At 44.7% G+C, this 23,579-nt stretch overlaps 1 long non-coding RNA gene across 2 annotated transcripts; it reads left to right on the top strand.

The window, feature by feature from the left end:
* Window positions 1–8,522: 8,522 nt before the first annotated feature.
* On the top strand, window positions 8,523–17,774 carry LOC144327565 (uncharacterized). 2 transcript variants are annotated; one of them, XR_013392718.1, is made up of 2 exons: window positions 8,523–8,591; window positions 17,359–17,774. It is a non-coding gene; the product is annotated as an uncharacterized LOC144327565 (long non-coding RNA). The 2 variants fall into 2 exon arrangements; XR_013392719.1 differs by having other exon boundaries at window positions 8,530–8,755.
* The last annotated feature ends 5,805 nt before the right edge of the window (window positions 17,775–23,579 follow it).

Raw genomic sequence — 23,579 nt, 5'->3', positions numbered from 1 at the left:
GTCAGCGATGATAGCCGTCCGAGGTCTCTAAGTCTCTCCAGCGAATCAGAGGATTCACAGAAAGGGGCTCCCGTGATCAGAGCTAGGGGGTTGCCAGAGGGAACACCTCAGGAAGGAGGGGCCAGAGGGGACTCAGAGAGCAGCAGCTGGAAATCGGGACCAGCTTCCCCACCGGAGAGCAGTAGAGGGGAGGAGCCCCAGGCATCGGCAGCAGGCAGCTTTCCGTCAGCGGAAGGACATGAGTCAGGGTTAGCCACGCCTGCATCAGAGAGCGAGGAAACGGTCAAAAGGAAGGTCAGGGGCAGCGCGCGCGCGCCAAGTTCAAATGTACAAGAGGGTGGCGCAATGAGCAGCCCGGAGAGGGAGCCGGGTCCCAAAGCCCGCCGAAGAGAGGGGGAGGAGTCCGAGGGGTCCGCCTCCGAGGCGTCCAGGAAGGAAGGCACCCCGGGGGGTAGTAGGACCCAGAGGCGGAAGGAGAAACGCAGAAGGTGGAGTAAGGCTAGAGTCTTAAACTGGTGTACAGGGGGCGGAGACTCAGACGAGGCTTCGCTGGTCTAGGGTCTAGACGTAGAGACGCACGCTAGGGTTTGAAAATGGGAACTAAACTTCAATAAAGACTTTTGTACAGTTCTGCTGGCTAGCGTTGGTCTTCTGTGAGCTGGGACCTGGAGGCAGTCTCTGACAGCGGCATTTTGCTGGTTCTCTTGAGCAGACATAGTTTGATACCCTTAATTATCCTGGTTCTGTAAAATCAACGCCAACTAGCTTGGATTATATGCGTGAGCTCCGAGCAATAACACGGTAGTTCAGTATTGTCTGCACTGGTAAGTTTAAAGGACCCAAAGATGCCTAACTAATCTCCAACAAATTGTATTTAGCTGCAAACAATATCACCGTAGCTCTGTATTATCTGCACTGGATAGCAGTCCAAAATACCAGCCCACACCTCAAAGCAATGTATTTAGAGGAATATTGAGTCTATAATAAACAGAAGAGAACCTTTGATAATATAAGCAGCTATTCAGCAAGCTAGAGGTAGAATTATAAATTGTAACCCAGCAGTGAAAAATGATAAATTGACTTATGCAACAAACCTATAAGCAAAGCAAAGCTCCCCAGAGCCCTTAAGCACTATTATCAAAATCAACCAAATGAATTAAATTGCCAGATTAAATATATACTTACAAACTAACAGATGAAATGCCAGAAAGAGATGAACGTAGAAGAGGCATGAGCTATTTACTTTAGATTCTCTATAAACCTGTATGCACAGATTATTTTGCAGGCGAAGAAGCCCTTTAATAAATCAAATGATATAAAACCCGGATCTCTTTTTCCTTATAACTATGAATTGACTATACCAAATTATAAAACTTAATGCCTAGGCAGAGAGTAAATGACACAGCTCCTCAGAGCACCGCAAGCTGAATGAAATAGTTTGAATTCCAATATACTGTGCACTAATGCTTCAATTTAATTTAAATGCGTTTCGTATATTCCCAGAATGAAATTCTCAAGAGTGTAAGTATAAACAAAAGCAGTCAAATTAATTAGAGGATATCAATTCTAAGATCAGCCTAGCCAGAGACGCTGTAGCCAGCTCTATACAAGCTTATGGGGCTCCCTGCAGCCCCTTGTGCGCTCTTATTTAAGCTAGGCTCTTTTAGTAATTGCGCTATCATCCTTTGTTTATATTGCTTATGTTTATTACCTTTGTTTATATTGCTTTTGAATTTAAAACCAACGAGAAAGTGAGGGGCACTCGAAAAGGAGATAGCTCCCACGTGGTTTTGCCTCTCCTAAAATGGCTGCCACCGCAAGGCCACGTGGGCAATCAAAATGGCGGCTGTGATGCGTTCCCGTTGCCTAGCGACAATGAACACGTGCGAAAACACTTAACGCTAGCCCTTTAACACTGAAAAATTCCGCAGCCTCAAGAGCAAAACCTGCAGGCATTCCCCACGTACCCCTTATGAACGTTAATTATTCCCCTGGTTTTCTCGCCGGTTAAGCTTAAAAGGGAGGGTTTGTAAAATTACTTCCCACGTGGAATGTCTATAGTAAAATGGCGGCCGCCCGGAAGGGCACGTGGGCGGATGAAATGGCGGCCGTGTTCATTCACAAACAAATAGCAAAGCAAATAAGTCTAAACTAGGAAAAAGAGGATGTTTTGAGTTCCAACTACATAGAAAGAAAAATCCTGGCTTTCGCTTAGAATGCATTCACCCAAAAATCGCAGTTAAATGTTTGTCAGCAGCCCAAATCAAGCATAGCTGCTTTGGTTCCATCTCAATCGAAAGAGCACGAATAAGCTTTAATTGTTCTTTCCGTGTTCATTCACACACAAGTAGCAAAGCAAAGTGTAATAAGTCTAAACTACGCAAAAGAGGATGTTTTGGGTTTCATCTACTTAGAAAGAAGAATCTTGGCTTTCACTTATTTCAAGTCGTGTTCTTTGGTGAAAATGCAACATTAGCCCAGAAATCGCAAAGTGTATGTAATGAGACGAAAATAACAAAACACCGTCTTTTCGCTTCCATATGTGAAGAAAGAAGACAAATAAGCTTTGATTGAACTTATTTCTATTCGCATGCTGCTTCTTGGGTGTGCACTAGAATCACCTCCAACCAAAGCAAAAAGGAGTTTTGGGTTCCATCTGCATAAGAAGATTATAAAGCTGTGATGGGGTTTATTTCCCGTTGCTGTTTTTGGGGTTAGAATGCATTCACCCAAAAATCGCAGTTAAATGTTTGTCAGCAGCCCAAATCAAGCATACCTGCTTTGGTTCCATCTCAATCGAAAGAGCACGAATAAGCTTTAATTGTTATTTCTGTGTTCATTCACACACAATTAGCAAAGCAAAGTGTAATAAGTCTAAACTAGGCAAAAGAGGATGTTTTGGGTTTCATTTACTTAGAAAGAAGAATCTTGGATTTCACTTATTTCAAGTCGTTCTTTGGTGAAAATGCAACAATACCCCAGAAATCGCAAAGTGTATGTTATGAGACCAAAATAACAAAACACCGTCTTTTCGCTTCCATATGTGAAGAAAGAAGACAAATAAGCTTTGATTGAGCTTATTTCTATTCGCAAGGTGTTTTTTGGGTGTGCACTAGAATCACCTCCAACCAAAGCAAAAAGGAGTTTTGGGTTCCATCTACATAAGAAGAAGATGATAAAGCTGTGATGGGGTTTATTTCCCGTTGCTGTTTTTGGGGTTAGAATGCATTCACCCAAAAATCGCAGTTAAATGTTTGTCAGCAGCCCAAATCAAGCATAGCTGCTTTGGTTCCATCTCAATCGAAAGAGCACGAATAAGCTTTAATTGTTCTTTCCGTGTTCATTCACACACAAGTAGCAAAGCAAAGTGTAATAAGTCTAAACTAGGCAAAAGAGGATGTTTTGGGTTTCATCTACTTAGAAAGAAGAATCTTGGCTTTCACTTATTTCAAGTCGTGTTCTTTGGTGAAAATGCAACATTAGCCCAGAAATCGCAAAGTGTATGTAATGAGACGAAAATAACAAAACACCGTCTTTTCGCTTCCATATGTGAAGAAAGAAGACAAATAAGCTTTGATTGAACTTATTTCTATTCGCATGGTGCTTCTTGGGTGTGCACCAGAATCACCCCTAACCAAATAAAAATGGTGTTTTCGGTTCCATCTGCATAAGAAGATAAAGCTGTGATTGGGTTTATTTCCCGTTGCTGTTTTTGGGGTTAGAATGCATTCACCCAAAAATCGCAGTTAAATGTTTGTTAGCAGCCCAAATCAAGCATACTTCAGTTTGATTTTTGGGTGAATGTGCTTTCTAACTCCAAAAACAACAATTGGAAATAAGCCCAATCAGAGCTGTATCATCTTCTTTTTTCTTCCATCTACAGATGGAACCCAAAACTCCTTTTTGCTTTGGAGGTGATTCTAGTGCACGCCCAAAAAACACCTTGTTTTTTCACCAAAGAACACGACTTGAAATAAGTGAAAGCCAAGATTCTTCTTTCTAAGTAGATGAAACCCAAAACATCCTCTTTTGCCTTGTTTAGACTTATTACACTTTGCTTTGCTACTTGTGGGTGAGTGAACACCGAATGAAACAATCCAAGTTTATTCGTCCTCTTTCGATTGAGATGGAACCAAAGCAGCTATGCTTGATTTGGGCTGCTAACAAACATTTAACTGCGATTTTTGGGTGAATGCATTCTAACCCCAAAAACAGCAACGGGAAATAAACCCCATCACAGCTTTATCATCTTCTTCTTATGCAGATGGAACTGAAAACACCATTTTTATTTGATTAGGGGTGATTCTGCTGCACACCCAAGAAGCACCATGCGAATTGAAATAAGTTCAATCAAAGCTTATTTGTCTTCTTTCTTCACATATGGAAGCGAAAAGACGGTGTTTTGTTATTTTGGTCTCATTACATACACTTTGCGATTTCTGGGCTAATGTTGCATTTTCACCAAAGAACACAACTTGAAATAAGTGAAATCCAAGATTCTTCTTTCTAAGTAAATGAATCCCAAAACATCCTCTTTTGCCTAGTTTAGACTTATTACACTTTGCTTTGTTATTATGTGTGAATGAACACGGAAAGAACAATTAAAGCTTATTCGTTTTCTTTCGATTGTGATGGAACCAAAGCAGCTATGCTTGATTTGGGCTGCTAACAAACATTTAACTGCGATTTTTGGGTGCATGCATTCTAACCCCAAAAACAGCAACGGGTAATAAACCCAATCACAGCTTTATCATCTTCTTCTTATGCAGATGGAACCCAAAACTCCTTTTTGCTTTGGTTGGAGGTGATTCTAGTGCACACACAAAAAAAAGCATGCGAATTGAAATAAGCTCAATCAAAGTGTATTTGTCTTCTTTCTTCACATATGGAAGCGAAAAGACGGTGTTTTGTTATTTTCGTCTCATTACATACACTTTGCGATTTCTGGGCTAATGTTGCATTTTCACCAAAGAACACAACTTGAAATAAGTGAAATCCAAGATTCTTCTTTCTAAGTAGATGAAACCCAAAACATCCTCTTTTGCCTAGTTTAGACTTATTACACTTTGCTTTGCTACTTGTGGCTGAGTGAACACCGAATGAAACAATCCAAGTTTATTCGTCCTCTTTTCATTGAGATGGAACTAAAACACCTATGCTTGATTTTGGCTTATAACATACACTTCAGTTTGATTTTTGGGTGAATGTGCTTTCTAACCCCAAAAACAACAATTGGAAATAAGCCCAAGCAGAGCTTTATCATCTTCTTTTTATGTAGATGGAACCCAAAACTCCTTTTTGCTTTGGTTGGAGGTGATTCTAGTGCACACCCAAAAAACACCTTGCGAATTGTAATAAGCTCAATCAAAGCTTATTTGTCTTCTTTCTTCACATATGGAAGCGAAAAGACGGTGTTTTGTTATTTTCGTCTCATTACATACACTTTGCGATTTCTGGGCTAATTTGCATTTTCACCAAAGAACACAACTTGTAATGTGAAATCAAAGGTTCTTCTTTCTAAGTAAATGAATCCCAAAACATCCTCTTTTGCCTAGTTTAGACTTATTACACTTTGCTTTGCTAATTATGTGTGAATGAACACGGAAAGAACAATTAAAGCTTATTCGTGCTCTTTCGATTGTGATGGAACCAAAGCAGCTATGCTTGATTTGGGCTGCTAACAAAGATTTAACTGCGACTTTTGGGTGCATGCATTCTAACCCCAAAAACAGCAACGGGAAATAAACCCCATCACAGCTTTATCATCTTCTTCTTATGCAGATGGAACCGAAAACACCATTTTTATTTGGTATGGGGTGATTCTGGTGCACACCCAAGAAGCACCATGCGAATTCAAATAAGTTCAATCAAAGCTTATTTGTCTTCTTTCTTCACATATGGAAGCGAAAAGACGGTGTTTTGTTATTTTGGTCTCATTACATACACTGCGGCCGTGTTCATTCACAAACAAATAGCAAAGCAAATAAGTCTAAACTAGGAAAAAGAGGATGTTTTGAGTTCCAACTACATAGAAAGAAAAATCCTGGCTTTCGCTTATTTCAAGTTGTGTTCTTTAGTGTTAATGCAACATTGACCCAGAAATCGCAAAGTGCATGTAATGAGACATAGCTGCTTTGGTTCCATCTCAATCGAAATAGCACGAATAAGCTTTAATTGTTATTTCCGTGTTCATTCACACACAATTAGCAAAGCAAAGTGTAATAAGTCTAAACTAGGCAAAAGAGGATGTTTTGGGTTTCATTTACTTAGAAAGAAGAATCTTGGATTTCACTTATTTCAAGTCGTTCTTTGGTGAAAATGCAACAATACCCCAGAAATCGCAAAGTGTATGTAATGAGACCTAAATAACAAAACACCGTCTTTTCGCTTCCATATGTGAAGAAAGAAGACAAATAAGCTTTGATTGAGCTTATTTCTATTCGCAAGGTGTTTTTTGGGTGTGCACTAGAATCACCTCCAACCAAAGCAAAAAGGAGTTTTGGGTTCCATCTACATAAGAAGATGATAAAGCTGTGATGGGGTTTATTTCCCGTTGCTGTTTTTGGGGTTAGAATGCATTCACCCAAAAATCGCAGTTAAATGTTTGTCAGCAGCCCAAATCAAGCATAGCTGCTTTGGTTCCATCTCAATCGAAAGAGCACGAATAAGCTTTAATTGTTCTTTCCGTGTTCATTCACACACAAGTAGCAAAGCAAAGTGTAATAAGTCTAAACTAGGCAAAAGAGGATGTTTTGGGTTTCATCTACTTAGAAAGAAGAATCTCGGCTTTCACTTATTTCAAGTCGTGTTCTTTGGTGAAAATGCAACATTAGCCCAGAAATCGCAAAGTGTATGTAATGAGACGAAAATAACAAAACGCCGTCTTTTCGCTTCCATATGTGAAGCTATGATTGAACTTATTTCTATTCGCATGGTGCTTCTTGGGTGTGCACTAGAATCACCTCCAACCAAAGCAAAAAGGAGTTTGGGGTTCCATCTGCATAAGAAGATTATAAAGCTGTGATTGGGTTTATTCCCCGTTGCTGTTTTTGGGTTTAGAATGCATTCACCCAAAAATCGCAGTTAAATGTTTGTTAGCAGCCCAAATCAAGCATACCTGCTTTGGTTCCATCTCAATCGAAAGAGCACGAATAAGCTTTAATTGTTATTTCCGTGTTCATTCACACACAATTAGCAAAGCAAAGTGTAATAAGTCTAAACTTTCTTCACATATGGAAGCGAAAAGACGGTGTTTTGTTATTTTGGTCTCATTACATACACTGCGATTTCTGGGTTAATGTTGCATTTTCACCAAAGAACACGACTTGAAATAAGTGAAAGCCAAGATTCTTCTTTCTATGTAGTTGGAACCCAAAACATCATCTTTTGCCTAGTTTAGACTTATTTGCTTTGCTATTTGTTTGTGAATGAGCACGGAAAGAACAATTAAAGCTTATTCGTGCTCTTTCGATTGAGATGGAACCAAAGCCCACTCAGAGCTTTATCATCTTCTTTTTATGCAGATGGAACCCAAAACGCCATCTCTCTCGCTGCTCTACCTGGAGCTCCGGGCAGCTGAAGGGGAGATTGTGTGCGACTCCTCTCTGGAATGCTATAATTTGTGTTTTGTATGCCTGCTGCTATCTGTTAACCTTATGCAAATAAAGCATTGCTTATTCTTCATCCACTGGCGTGCTTATTGGCTCCAGATCCAGAAATAACCTTGCCCTTGGCAGAACATATACAGTGCTTTTTTCTGGGGGGGGGGGGACGCAGAGGAATGTATAAAACATTTTGTGAATGTACTTTTGTCCATTTACTGTATTTATTTTCCCCGGTTTGAACTATAAAATGGTGATTTTCTTGAGTCAAAATGAGAGTACCCCCAATCATTTTTTTTTTAGAAAACAAGCACTGCATATATACAAACACATATACATATATCCATTTTATTTTTATATATTTACAAACGGACACCTATATCTAGGTATGTATATTCTTGTATATAAACTTCCGTGGCCCACCCCCACCATCCCTCCGCCACGGTGCACGAGAGGAAGGCCACTGGGGGAGAAAGGCAGGTGAGGGCGGGGCGGGGGGCAGGGCTGCACCCTGGGGAGAGCGGGGTCGAGAGAGCAACGTCGCAGCGCCTCTTCCGCTCTTTCCCCTCCCCTTCCTGTCCTCTTGCCTCTCCTCCGCTGGCAACTCCTTCGGGGGTAATCCTACCCTCGCCAAACATGGCGGCAGCACAGCCTCTTCCGCCCTTTCCTCTCCCCTTCCTGTCCTCTTGCCTCTCCTCCGCTGGCACCTCCTTCCGGTAATCCTACCCTCGCCAAACATGGTGGCAGTACAGCCTCTTCCGCCCTTTCCTCTCCTTTTCCTGTCCTCTTGCCTCTCCTCCGCTGGCACCTCTTCCGGTAATCCTACCCTCGCCAAACATGGCGGCAGCACAGCCTCTTCCGCCCGTTTCCATCCCCTTCCTGTGCTCATGCCTCTCCTCCGGTGGCACGTCCTTCCGGTACCCCTGCCCTCGCCCAACATGGCGGCAGCACAGCCTCTTCCGCCCTTCCGAACTAGGAGTGCAGAAAAAGGTGAAACTGCCATGAAAAGGAGAGGAGGAGTGTGTGAGAGTGAGAGTGAGACAGGGAGCATCCTAGTAGAGATGGAAGGGGAACCCAAGGGTCATCTAGTCCAACCCTCTGCAAAGAAGCTCAGAGCTACAATTCCCAGGTCTTCTTTGGGAATCCTATGGGAAGTAAGAGTTTCTACATTCATGAGCATTCACTTAGAGTGCGCTCATGTTTTTACCTTTTATTGAAAGCGGCCACTAGTGACTTGGGTGGAGTATAAATAATAAAATTATATTGCTAATTTAACCCTAACCCTAAGTAATAAAATTAAATTTCTCCTTCTGCTGTTCTTCTCTTACCGTAACTCAACCCCAACTCTAACTCCTAATCCTATTCTAACTCAAACCCAACTCTCACTGTAACCCTCTGCTTCTTTATGATTTGTTTCTGTGTTTCTGGTGTTTTGGCTTGGTTATGTCATAAAATTGAAGAAATACCACCAGAAGCACAAAAACCAAGAAATATTCCCAAAATGAGGCAAAACCAGGAGACATGAAAACCAAGCCAAATGAATGGAAAAGAAACAATCTCACCCAAAACTGCAGAACCATTCAAAGTAAAAGAAGCAAAACAATTAAATGCAAAAAAAAAGCAAAACCACCCCAAATTAAACAAACCAGCAGAAAACAAAAAAGAAGCAGTAAAGCCACCAATTACAAAGCAAGGCCACAAGAAACTGGAAACCAGTTTTTAAAAAGCAAAACCAGAAACTCAACAAGCATGCAATTTATGGGAGTCCAAAAGCACTTCAAGCAACAGAAATTAACCAACATAGCATACTAGTTTTCACTTAGTCTTGGGTTTCTGGTGAATGTGCTTCATTTCTTTTCCATTGGTTTAGCTTGTTTTTTGGACTTTTGCTTTATTGCTTCTTTTGAGAAGTTTTCTTGTTTTTGCATTCTGGTGGTAATACTTTTGAATGCTTTGGGGGTTTCTGGTGAATCTGCTTTGTTTGGGATTTTAGTTGGCTTCTTTGCCAGTTTCCATTGATGTTGCTTTTACATGGTTCTTCTGCTTCTTTTCAGTAGGTTTTTGTGTTTTTAGTGGTTGACTTCATTGTTGGAATGGTCATTTCTGGTGGTTTTGCTTCATTTCTGGTGGTTTTCCTTTTATTCTTGGGATTATCAGATCTCATACAAATTAATATTCTCAAAGGTGCAAAACCCAAAAAACCTAGAAAGGAAGCAAACTCACCATCAATCCAGCACCCAATCTGTTATGTACTAACCTTGGATCCTAGAATGCAACAACAGATTGGTCTTTTCCTGCAGGCCAATCAGGCTCCAAGAGGGAAGCAGAGTTAGCCAGTCAGACGGTACTCATTGTGTAAATAATGTATATAAAAGCATGAGGTTGGGGGGCGGGGGCAATAAAGAGCATGAAATACATACAAGACTCTGAGTATATTTCACAATCGTAATTTATATAAAAGAATCTATGAAACGAAAACCACAGAAAAAATTCAACATAATCCCAAAAACAAACAAGAAACAACAGAAACAAACCACATCCACAAAAGATGAGAAAACCAGTTGAATAGAACCACAAGAAACCCACGCAGTAAACATCTCAGGGAAAAGCGAAATCACCCCACACCATGCAAAACTAAGGTTTAACTGGCTTTGGGGTTTCTGCGCAATTTACTTTTTCCCTCTTGTTGGGGGTTTCTGGTGGTATTTCTTCTGCTTCTCACATTTCTGCTTCTTTTCAATTGGTTTTGGGATTCTGGTGAATTTGGTAATGATTTGATTGAAGTCTCTGTCTGGCAATTTTCCTTTTTCATGAATTCCTTCCTTGTTGGGTTTCTGGTATCTCACTTTTGGTTTTCACATTTGTCAGGGCTGCCTCAGGTCCCAGCTCACAGAGGACCAACGCCAGTCCGTTGTTATATTAAATAGTCTTTATTAAAGTTCAGTCTCTCATTTACAGCCACGGCGCGCAGCTCTACGTCTTGAACCTAGACCGCCAAAGCTCCATCTGAATCTCCTCCCCCCAGGCACCAGTTCAAGACCCTAGCCTTGCTCCACCTCTTCCTCTGCTCCCTTTTCCTCTGGGTCCGCCTGTCCGTCGGGGCTTTCCCCTTTCTAGACTCTTCCGACACTGACTCTCCCGAGTCCTCCCCCTCCCTCCGGCGAGCTTTAGGACCTGGTTCCCAATCCTGGTTTCCTGCTGTCCCGCTCGCCTGCACATTTGAACATGGCGCGCGCGCCCAGCCTGCCACCTTCCTTCTGACCGTTATGCTGCTCCTGTCACTGCTCCCCTCTTCGGGAATGCTAGCTGGGCTTGACTCCTCCTCCCTGCTTGCTGGAGGAGACGTTGGCCCTGACCTATGGGACTCTTCCCCCCCACTACGCTCCGGTGGGGAAGCTGGTCCTGATTTCCAGCTACTGCTCTGGGAGTCTCCGCTGGCCCCCTGCTTCTGGTGTGTCCCCCCTGGGACCCCCCTTGCCCTGGCCATCGGCGCCCCCTTCTGGGAATCTTCTGATTCACTGGAGAGGCTCATGGAATCTCTCGGGTCACTGTCATTCTGCCCTCCGCTGCCCTCAGATTCCTCCCCTTCGCTCTCCATTTCCTCTCTCCCCTGTGCTTCTGCTCCTGAGCCCCTGACAACATTTCTCTGAGTTTTGCTACGTTTCAGGTAGTCTGCTTACTTTTGGGAATTATCCAGTCTCATAAAAATGAAGCAATATCATTAGAAGCTTAAAAAGCATGGGGAAAAAACCCCCAGGCACTAACCCTAACCCTGAACGTCCACCTACCCCCTGCCTTAGCCCTAACCCTAACCCTGACATTCTGGTCATCCATCTTGGGGATAACAATCTGGTGAGGTAAATTCAGTTGAGATCACTAAATATCTCCATCAGCTGTGCTTCCTCATCCCTGAGCTTATCATAGTTTGGTTTGGAATGTTGTAGAGGTGCTTATGGAGTGGGGGCAGCCTTCCTAAGAAGGTGGATGGGCAAGACACAAAGCTAATCATTCTACAACGATGTTTGTGTTTGAAAATGTGGGTGCTTATATCCCTCATGGCAGAATTATGTTCTGTGCCCAACAGTTGTATAGACCTGGTGGTATGCATCTTTCTGATTTGGGTTGTGACATCTTTCTGATTTGGGTTGGGTTCTTAAGGATCTGCAAAGAGCTCTGTTTGAGCACTTGTGTGTTTGTGGGTGGAGGTGAACAAGCACACCTGCCCAGACAATTTGATTTGGTTACATTGGTCGAATCTGACTAGTTTTGCCGATCCTCAAGTTGTTATATTTAATAAATACAACCTATTTATCCACTTTTGGTTGTCTTGACTCTTCCTCCTGATGTGCTAGGAACCACTCCGTTTGGGGGGCACTGCAAAACATGCGGTTTTTACTGCAAACATTTTGCCAGACTTTGGCCTTGATTTGGAGTGAATCAGGCGATGTTGGGTTTTGGGGTGACCTTATGACCCCTGTCACTTACTTGGTTTGTCGGGCAAAATGCTAAAAAAATTCTACAATGTCTGGCAAAATGCTACAAAACTTTTGCCAGACTTTGGCACCAGTTTGGAGTGAACCGGACAATGATGGGTTTTTGATATTAATTATGAACCCCGGTTTGATGTATCAATTACTCTGTTTATGGGGTGTTACAAAATGTGGGGGTTTTGCTGCAAAACTTTTACCAAACATTAGTTTTGATGGGATCCCAGATTTGGGGGTTTGTAGTTAAATGAAGCATTCTTTCAGTGCTTCTCGGGAAATGTGCAGTTTCCGTCAGATCAAACTAATACTACTGGATAAAATTATATGGTTGTTGATTATCAGACAGTTCTCCCATTTATCAAGGAAAACGTCTGTTATGGATGGCTTTTGCTTGGTGTGTGTGACTGTTGACAGACAGATTTGAAAAGGAACACAGCTTCCTCTGTTTGTCTCACAGTAACTTACTGGCCTTTTTGATTATGCAGTCGGCTCGCCCAACACTTCCAGTTGGATTCAGAGGACAGGAAATGATTCTGCTAAAGGCTTTCTGTGAATATACGGGTAATTCCAGTTGATTTGATTTAATGGTCACATAAAGGCACTTTCTTTGGTTATACAATGATGTTGTGAGTCTTATATCTGAGCAGTCAATAAACTCCCTCCCCCACAGAAACGCTGGTCTTCCTCTTCTGCTTGGCATCCATACAGTACTTACATGTTTGTAAGAAAGACTAACCCCACCCCGAACCCCACCTCCAGCTTTCATCTTATTATTCTAGTGCAGTGTTTCCCAACCGGTGTTCCGCGGCACACTAATGTGCCGCGAGACCTTGCCTGGTGTGCCGTGGGAGGGAGGCGGGCGAGTCGGGCGGCGAGAGGCGGGGCGGCGAGGATCCGCGTCGAGCCGGGGGCGGCTCCGCGGTGGTGGTGCCGAGGTTTCTCTCTCCATTCTCCCCTCACACACACACACAGGAAATAACACAGGATCAGCTGACAGGACCCGGCCAATGGGGCGGCGGCGGGGCAGCGCGCGCAAAAGGGAGGAGCGCGAGACAGCGGACGAGGAGGAGGCCGGCATGTCCGGGCAGTAGCAGCAACAACAGCAGCAGCAACTCCCGGCGACGGCTCCTCAAGCCCCGGGCAACCCTACTCCCTCACTGGCCTCGGCCGCCCTCCTGCTCCACCCGCCGCCGCCTCCCCCGCCGCCGCCGGCCACCTCGGCCCCGCCGCCCCCTCCTCCGCCCGCTATTGCCACCACCACCACAACAGCCGCCGCCGCCTCAGCTGGGCCCATGCCTGCTGGGAGCGGCGGCGGCAGCAGCAGCAGCAGCGCCCCGGCGCCCTTCCCTCACGGTGGCGACCCGGCCCTCCTGGTTCGGGAGGCGGGCGCGAAAGCCCCACCCCTCGGCGCTCGCCAGCTTTGCGCGCGTCCTTGCCTGGGCGAAGGTGCTTCTTGGACGGGAGGCTGCGGCGACCAAAGACCCCGGCGGCTGGCAGGAGGAAGCGGAGGAGGAGCGGGAGGCTGACCCCGAACTCGTGGGAGGAGGCGAGAGAGAGAAGGCGCTTGGGCAGCCACCCCAAGCCGGCCCACGCGGGCGCCCCTTTGGAGCTGCCCACCTGAGCGCACGGGACAGGAGCGGCAATTCGATTCGCGCCAGGCCACGCTTGCTGCGGAGGGAGGAGGAGAGCGGCGCCTTCCAGCCTCGTCTCGCTTCGTGACAGCGCCGACCGAGCCTGAGAGGGAGCAGATCCGAGGGGGATGTCCCCCACCCAGCCACCCCCTCGCCGCCCGCCCTGCTCCTGTCGTGGCAGCTGACGAGCCGACTCGCCCTGACCTGCGGGGTCCCCCACGCCGCCTCCGCTCACGGCGGCGACCCGGCCCTGAACGAGCAGGAGAAGGAGCTCAAGCGGCGCCTCAAGCGGCTCTACCCGGCCGTGGACGAGCAGGAGGAGGAGTTGGAGGAGTCCCTCAGTCCCTCGCTTTGCTGCCTCCCCCCCCACCCCCAAAGCTTGGAGGTTCCCCGGCAAGGGGGAGGGGGAAAAATTGAAACTTACACTTTCGTGTGTCCCTCCCGGCGTGACGCTGCGCGCTGACGTCACAGGGCTATAATGGTGGTGTGCCTCGAGATTTTTTTCATCAATCAAGTGTGCCTTTGCCCAAAAAAGGTTGGGAAACACTGCTCTAAGGAAGGTTCTGTAAAGTGCAGGATAATGTAGTAGCTCACAGCATGGCAGGGTGATCCCAAGAAGCTCAGTTAGTTGGGGACATGGGCATAGCCAGGGGGTGAAGTGGCCACCCCTAAATCAAGTAAATAAATAAAAATACAGAGAGTCTGATATTCCAGATGCAATCACACTTCTTCCTTAGAGCAGTGTTTCCCAACCGGTGTTCCGCGGCACACGAGTGTGCCGCGGAACGTTACCTTGTGTTCCGTGGGAGGGAGGCGGGCGACTCGGGCGGCGAGAGGCGGGGCGGCGGCGGCGAGCACACGTGGGGCGGCGAGCGAGCTCCCTCCCACATCCCATCGCCGCTCGCTTCGGCCGGCCTACTGGAGCGAGCGGCGATGGGATGTGGGAGGGAGCTCGCTCGCCGCCCCGCGTGTGCTCGCCGCCACGCCCCGCCTCTCGCCGCCCGAGTCCCCGCCTCCCTCCCACGGCACACCAGCCTACCTCCGTGTGCCTTTGCCCAAAAAAGGTTGGGAAACACTGCCTTAGAGCAGCCTCCTATTCATTTATTTCTTGTTGAAAGATAAAGTAGTGTTTTTCAGAAACTAGCAACAACCTTATATATCAAGAAGACACATGTAGTTCATAGTAACTGTCTTTCAGGGCAGTTTGTCTAGGAACAAAAGCAAGTGTTGCTATGAACACTGACTAGTCACTAGAACAGTGTTTCCCAACCTGTTGTTGCTGCTGCTGCCCGGACATGCCGGCCTCCTCCTCGTCCGCTGTCTCGCGCTCCTCCCTTTTGCGCGCGCCGCCCCGCCGCCGCCCCATTGGCCAGGTCCTGTCAGCTGATCCTGTGTTATTTCCTGTGTGTGTGTGTGAGGGGAGAATGGAGAGAGAAAGCTCGGCACCACCACCGCGGAGCCGCCCCCGGCTCGACGCGGATCCTCGCCGCCGCCGCCCCGCCTCTTGCCGCCCGCCTCGCCCGCCTCCCTCCCACGGCACACCAGGCAAGGTCTCGCGGCACATTAGTGCGCCGCGGAACACCGGTTGGGAAACACTGCCTTAGAGAATAAAAAACTGAGGCAAATTTCCAGTCTAAACAGGCTACACAAAAAGAAACAGCAGCGATTCTTTATGTTTGACTTGTGCTTGAGCGCCTGATATCTCAGAAAATCAACACCAGTGTTGGGGTGGGTGGGTCAGGGCATTTCCAAAATGTTATGATAGATGGAGCCATGGATGTGGCCAAGGGGGGCCAACTAAATAAAAATACATAGCTAACTGAGGTTCTGACCCCCTAACAAAAGGCCTGCCTCCACTAACAAAAATCCTGGCTACGCCCATGGATGAAGCCAACTACAGTAACTCTGGTTTTGTCCCCACCCAGAAGTGTAGCATGTGTGGGCCGTGGGGGCACAAATTTGTGTCAGGGGGCACAAACAGGTGCCCCCACAGCAGGCTCCCTCATTGGTGCCTGGCTCCACGTGAGAAGGAGCTGACCTAAGCTGCTGTGCTTCTGCTGGCCACAGCTCTGTCCTTAGGTTAGGCCTGACCCAGGGAAGAGAGCAGGAGGGTGGGTGGCTGCAGTGCACCTCGCTCCCAGTCACAGCAGCAGCTCCGCCTCCGGGTCACGTCTGACCTGGCGCACTCAAGGAGCCTGAGCAGCAGCTTCCCTGCCCCTCTCCTCCCCTGGACAGGGGCATGTGGGGCATGCCCCTCCCCCCTTGTTGAGTTCTGCAAAGGCAGCCCTGAGACTGAGGAGGAAGGAGCTCACTGCTCATGCCAACCCTAGAGAGGATTGAGGAGGAAGGAGCTCACTGCTCATGCCAACCCTAGAGAGGAAAGAAGCAGGCTGTTGGAGGACAGCCAAGAAACAATTGAGCTTGGTGGAGCAGTGCCCCAGTCCCCCTTAAGGACGAGCCTCCACTGACAGGGAGCAAGAAGGAATTTGAAATGGGGAACTACAATATTGGCATGGGAACTACAATAGCTCAATGTTGCAATTTGTCTACCCTACTTAATATTTACCATTAAGGAAAGTATAAAGTCATGGAGTAAATCCTTTCAGGTTGTTGATGTGAAGCAGCAGACCTCAATCTGATACTGCAAATGTTATAGAATTATTGAATATTCAGAAGTATACCTCTCCACCACTCCTTAGTCAGGCTAGTTTTGGGCATTTATGGCAAGATTATCCCAAGTGGAAAGGAATAATGTATTTTCACTGTTACGTATTCAGTGGTCTGTCTTTGCTTCCCATTGTCTCAGGAATTGGGTAATTACCATCTCAAAGGAATGGCCAGACTACCAGGAAAGGCAATCAGATAAGGCATTATCAGATAACCTGGCAGACAGGAAAAACAACATTCAAATTTCTATTGTAGAAATTTTCCTTTTCTGTGATGTAGGTATGATGTTTGTGGGGGTGGTCTTGAGCTCCAGGGAAGGGAATTTCAAAATGGCAAGCACACATTGTTTGCGGTCCTCCTCCTCTCTCCTGCGTGTGGGGGGAGCACCCTGTTGCAACAGTTTAATAAAGATCAGGCTTACTAGCTGCTTTGCTTCTCAATATTCTCTGGTTGGCCTCTGTTATTTTCTCCTACCGATGGAGAACCTACAAGGTTCTCCAATACATAAAGGAATAAGGGCAGATTTTGTTTACAACAACACAAAGCCATCTGAAACTGTCAAATAAACTGCAAGAGCAGCAATGGAAAATTGCTTTCACACACTAAAAGTTCCCTGCAACTAGAAAGCCAGCAAAGCAGGGGAAAGGCTAGCTTTTTTAATTGACAAGTACCTTCTCTATGATGTGCTAGGCTTTGGTTTTTACGCATAGAAGTGTTATTCCTCACCTGTAGCTTGAGGTAGTATGGTCCATTTGGCCACCTCATTCTGCTGCATATGGAGAGTGCTGGAATTTTTAATTCTTAAGGAAACATTGTGTCTATTTTTCCCACATGAGATGTTTCTTTACTTATATCAATAATGTTATGAAAGACTTCAAGCTGATTAGCACTTGGTGGCTGTGAAGCTTTAAATACAAAACAGACACATAGTGAAAGGATTTCTACACACTGAATTTTTTATTTATTTCACAGAGCAATTGCTTTCAGCTTTGCAGAGGAGCCCGTAGTATCCAAACTACAGTACTTCCGTGAGAGCTGTGAAGCAGAGCTCCCTCCACTGGCTCTGCTGTGACAGGACAGCTCCCTCAGGCCTCCTCTCCCCACAACTGTTATCTGGGGCAGCCATCAGTGGGAGAGCTTTGCTGGAGGTCCAGCTCCTTCAGGCACCTCCAGCCCCTGAACTGTGCCAGCTGGTCAACATAGGAACAACTGTTTAGTGATTTGTGACTGAGATTTGATATTCCTCTTCCCTCCCTGCCCCCTTTGCCTGTGGGTAGGGACCATCTTGCTTTGATTGCATTTAAGTTGTCTGGTGGCCTTGTTGGCTGAACAGCGAGGCACAAATGTTCCAAATAAATAAATCTCTATACACAGTATAGAAAATTAGTGATCTTTGTAATGTGTGATTTTGTAGTACTACTTTGTAGTAGGGTGGCCAGATACCACATAGTATTTGAGCAAGAACAGAAGACCAAATAAGTGAATAAGGCTAAAACCGGAGTGGGGGGTTGGGGGTGCAAATGTGATTTACAAATTATAGAATCATAGAATCATAGAATCATAGAGTTGGAATAGACCACAAGGGCCATTGAGTCCAACCCCCTGCCAAGCAGGAAACACCATCAGAGCACTCCTGACATATGGTTGTCAAGCCTCTGCTTAAAGACCTCCAAAGAAGGAGACTCCAGGACTTCCGGGTTAGCGCGATCGGCTAATGGCGGATTCCCTCCGAGCTCCGGAGGGAATCTGCTCGGTGGGGGCTGGGTCTTGCCGTGCCGGCGACACGGGGACCCTTAAAAACCACGGGCGCGAATGCTCGTGGACGTGGTGACTCAGCGGGCACCGTTAGCGCCCTCCCGATTCACGAAGGAGCCTTTTTAAAGGCTACGGAACGGGTGCCGGGGAGCGGTGTGGTGCTGTGAGTCCTCTGCTTCCCCTGCCGAGTGAAGCCGCATGCCATTTGCCGGAGAGCGCTGGCTTCTTCCTTTTAAAATTCGGACTCAAAATCAACAACCCGTGGAGACTTCCGGTCGGTGCCAGCGCTTAATGGCGGTCCTACCTCCGAGCTCCGGAGAAGGACTGCTCCGCAAGTTCGGGTCTTACCCGCTACGGCGAGTGGGGGACCCCTAAAATCTCAGGCGCGGAAGCCTGAGAGCAAGGAGACTCGGTGGGCACCTTTGCGCCCCCCGGTACTGTGAAAGAGCCTTTTTAAAGGCTCCGGAGCGGCATCGGGAGTGAGCGCGGTGCTGAGAGTCGCTACCCAGCCTGCGGAGTGAAGCCGCGTCGCCATTAGCGGAGAGCGCCGATTCCTTCCTGAAAAGAAAATCTGGACTGGATTCCCGTGAGTAAGAAGGGAAAAAAATCAGGAACCTTTAAAATAGAAAATTTGGCTGAAAACGGGAGGGCAAAAAATAAGGAAGTCTGCCCCCCCCGGACTGCAGGAATCTAAAGCAACGAAAGACCTCGCTGCAGTTATTAGAAACTTAGTTGCGAACTGTCAAACCTGAGCTGTCAAAAGTATCTCTCCCCTCCAGATTGGCAGGAGAAGGGGAAAAAAAGACAGTCTTGTGAAGATACTTTTAATTTAAAGGGAAACAAAGTCTTTCACTGCTCTGATCCCCGGGACGACCTGCCAGGACTTAACACCGGGAAAACTGTTCTTTAAAATAACTCTGAAGTGGATATAGACTATACCTTAAATGGTGAAAAAATTTTAAGACATTTAAGACTTGAATGGGACTTTGTTACTGATATTGGACTAACCAAATTTAAATTGGAGAAAAAGTTTTACAACTTTAATGGCGGATTTGAGATTTTTTACATCCGGCTTTCTGTCTCTTTGTTGTTTCTAACTTGGAAACTTTTAACTGCTCCCTCTTGAGGGCTAAGAGGGAAAAATTGCAAAGTAACTGACTAATAGTGGGATTTTCCATTGCAAGTTTTTCCTGTGAGAACGGCCTTGGGATATGAGTGGCACAGCAGAGGAGATAAGAACCAGATCTAAAGCTAAACTAACACAAAAGAAAAGAGGTTCAATCTCTGGCAACACAGTGCCTGCACCGGACAGTGTGACAGCAGCATCAATGGAATCTATGACACAGGCACTGCTTAAAATAAATCAATCCCTTGAGGCCTTAACAAAGCAATCTACAGAAAATTCAAAGAAATTGACAGAACTTACAGCAAGATTGGATCTGAATACCACATCAGTGGCAACAAACACAGAATCTATAAATAGACTGATTCAGGAATCTTCAGAAACAAGGAAAATTGCAGAGAGTGCAAAATCTGTTGCAGGTGAGACGCAGGAAAGACTTGTGCCGATTGAGAAAAAGGTGAATGAGCATGAAGCGGCCCTCTCCTTACTGGAATTACAACGGAAAGAACGAAATCTGAAATTTAGACAGGTCCCAGAGAAAGAAGAGGACAATCTGGCGGAATTTCTCACAGAGGCAATTCTGGAAAATTGGCAAGGAGATCTGGAGGAAGATGAAGTGGGGATAACAACTGCTTTCAGACTTGGTAGAAAGCAAAGCAAGAAGTCAAGGGATTGTCTGATCACCTTTAGAACCAAAGAGGAAAGAGATAAGATACTGAACCTTCACTATCAAAAAGCTTTGGTGATTGGAAACATTCAAGTCCAAATCTTTAAGGACATCCCTAAATACATCTTGGAAGTGAGGACTTTTTATAGAGATCTTGCCAATTTGCTGAGGAAGAACTTCATACCCTTCAGGTGGGAATTCCCACAGGGGTTGTCCTTTAACTACAAAGGGAAGAAAGTAAGAATAAGAACAGTACAGGAGAAAGAGTATTTTTTGGAGAGAAACCTAGAGGACCTACAGAAAGGTACGGTGGACCCGGCAAGAGAAGGACAAGGATTAACATCAGAAGGAGGAGGGCTAACGGACATTGCAAATCTATCATTTGGACTACCACAACCGCCAACTGAAGAGGAAGAAAAACTTGGAGCAGTCGGAGGATCAAACATCTAACAAACAAAATGTCTCTGCAACTTCTAAGCTGGAACTGCAACGGTTTGAACCATCCCAGAAAAAAACGACAGGTTTTCCACATTTTGAAAAGGGAACAACTGGATCTGATATGTCTACAGGAAACTCATATAACTAGAGCACACAGGAAATTGTTGGTGAACAAAAGATTGGGACAAGAATTTATATCTTCCGATAAAGTAAAAAAGAGAGGAGTAGTGATTTATGCAAAGGAAAAATTGGACCCAAAATTAAAATTTAAGGATGAAGAAGGAAGATACCTGGCAATTGAAGTACAGATCCAGGGGGAAAAATATTTGATAATTGGAGTATATGCACCAAATGATGGGAAGGCAGAATTTTTTAAGAAGTTGCATGAGACCTTACTAGATTATCTCGACTGCAAAATAATAATGATGGGGGACATGAATGGAGTGGTTTCTACAAATATGGACAAGGCACAAAGACAGACAATATCTAAAGAAGGAAGATTACCAAAGACTTTCTTCGAGATGACGGAAAATATGGACTTGATTGATATCTGGAGAACAAAGAATCCTCTCGAGAGAGAGGGAACTTTTTTCTCGGAATCTAAAATGACATGGACGAGAATCGACCAAATCTGGGTATCTAGTGTGATGGCTACAAAGATTAAAAAAGTAGAAATCTGCCCAAAAACCTGCTCCGACCATAATGCCGTAAAGATGGAAATGAAAATGACAACAACTGGATCCTTTAGATGGAGAATGAATGACTCCCTATTTAGAGATGAACAATTCTGTATAAAGGCCCTAAAGACATTGAAAGATTACTTCGAGATAAATTTGAGAACAGATGTGGAAAAAAGAACAATTTGGGACGCGAGTAAAGCCGTGATGAGAGGCTTCCTGATACAACAGAATTCAATCAAGAGGAAAAAGCAAAATGAAAGGAAAGAAAGAATTTTAGAAAAAATGAAGGAAGGAGAAAAGAAACTGAGGTCAAAACCAAAGTCTCAAGAAATTTTGAGAGAGATAAAATATTATCAGACGCAATATATGGAACTGACAAATCAAGAGATAGAATGGAAAATTAAACAAATGAGACAAAGGACTTTTGAGTCTGCAGACAAGTGTGGGAAGCTCCTTGCATGGCAACTGAAAAAGAGGCAAAAATTGAATACAGTTACTTGTTTGGAGATAGAGGGAAAGAATGTTCATAAGCCAAATGAGATAAGTAACTGTTTTCAAAGTTTTTTTAGGAAATTATACACACAAGGGCCAGTAAACGAACAAGAAATAGAAGAATTTCTTAAAAATTATGGACTACCGAAAATTCCAGAACAGGGCAAGTTGATTTTGAATGAGAAAATAACAGAACAGGAAATAGAGGAGGCCATTCAAAAGGCACAACTGGGAAAGTCTCCAGGACCAGATGGACTGACGGCTAGATATTATAAAGCTTTGAGAGAAGGTTTAGTGCAACCACTGAAAGAAGTTTGCAATGAAATATTGGAGGGGAAAAAGGCACCTGAAACGTGGAAAGAGGCCTTTATCTCACTTATACCAAAGACCGAGACCGAAAAGAACCAGGTTAAGAACTACCGCCCGATATCATTATTAAATGTGGATTACAAAATTTTTGCAGACATTTTAGCAAAAAGACTGAAGAAAGTATTGACAGGCGAGATTCATAAAGATCAATCTGGCTTTCTCCCGGGAAGACACATGTCTGACAATGTGAGGAACATAATAGACATTGTGGAACTGTTGGAGATGAACATTAACAGAAAAGCGGTTTTGATTTTTGTGGACGCGGAGAAAGCCTTTGACAATATTAGTTGGAGTTTTATGAAAAAGAATCTCCAAGGGATGGGGGTAGGCCAAGGTTTTGAAAATGGTATAGGTGCAATTTATTCTGAGCAGAAGGCAAAGCTAATTGTGAATAATGTGGTAACGGAAGAGATAGCTATAGAGAAAGGAACACGACAGGGATGCCCTATTTCTCCCCTACTTTTTATACTGGTTTTGGAGGTTTTGCTAAACATGATTAGAAAGGACCAGTTGGTTAAAGGAATTCAGGTCGGAGTGAGAGAGTATAAATTAAGGGCATTTGCAGATGACCTAGTTTTGACTTTGCAACAGCCAATCACTAGCACAAAAAGAGTTTTAGAACTGATCGAGGTATTTGGTCAAGTTGCAGGATTTAAGTTGAACAAACAAAAAACTAAAGTCTTGGAAAAAAACTTAACAAATGAAGAAAAAGAGACATTCCAGAATGAAACAGGTTTGGAGATAGCAAAAAAAGTGAAGTACCTGGGGGTGAATTTGACATCGAAAAATGTGAATCTTTTTAAAGACAATTATGATAAATGTTGGACAGAAGTTAAGAAAGATTTAGACATATGGTCAAGGCTGAAACTTTCCTTGTTAGGCAGAATTGCTGTTATCAAAATGAATGTATTGCCTAGAATGTTATTTCTGTTTCAGACATTACAAATAATAGACAAGATGGACTGTTTCAAGAGGTGGCAGAAAGACATATCGAAATTTGTTTGGCAGGGCAAAAAGCCAAGAATAAAATTTAAGACATTAACAGATGCGAAAGATAGAGGGGGTTTTGCCCTGCCGGACTTAAGACTTTACTACGAATCAGCAGCGTTTTGCTGGTTGAAAGATTGGCTGCTCCTCGAGAATACAGACATTTTGGATCTGGAAGGATTTGATAACAGATTTGGTTGGCATGCATATATATGGTATGACAAGGTAAAATTGCATAAAGGTTTTAAGAACCATATCGTGAGGAAAGCTTTGTATAATGTTTGGATTAAGTATAAAGACCTGTTTGAAAGTAGAACCCCCAGGTGGTTGTCACCAATGGAAGCAAAAGAGGTGAAAAAATTGAATATGGGTTCTAATTGGCCTAAATATTGTGAAATTATAGAACAAGATGGCGAAAATGTAAAATTGCAGAGTTTTGAGAAACTGAAGTTTAAGGTGAGAGATTGGTTACATTATCGACAGATAAATGAAGTATTCAAGCAGGACAGAAAGAAAGGCTTCCAAGTGGAAAAGTCAAAATTAGAAACAGAACTGTTAGAACCCAATACTAAAAATTTGTCAAGAATGTACAACTTGCTGTTGAAATGGAATACTCAAGATGAAATGGTGAAAGCTAATATGATTAAATGGGCACAGGATATTGGGCATGACATTGAACTTG

This window comes from Podarcis muralis, chromosome 4 (assembly GCF_964188315.1).
Source record: "Podarcis muralis chromosome 4, rPodMur119.hap1.1, whole genome shotgun sequence".
NCBI lineage: Eukaryota > Metazoa > Chordata > Lepidosauria > Squamata > Lacertidae > Podarcis > Podarcis muralis.
This window is presented reverse-complemented; position numbering and strand designations above follow the sequence as displayed.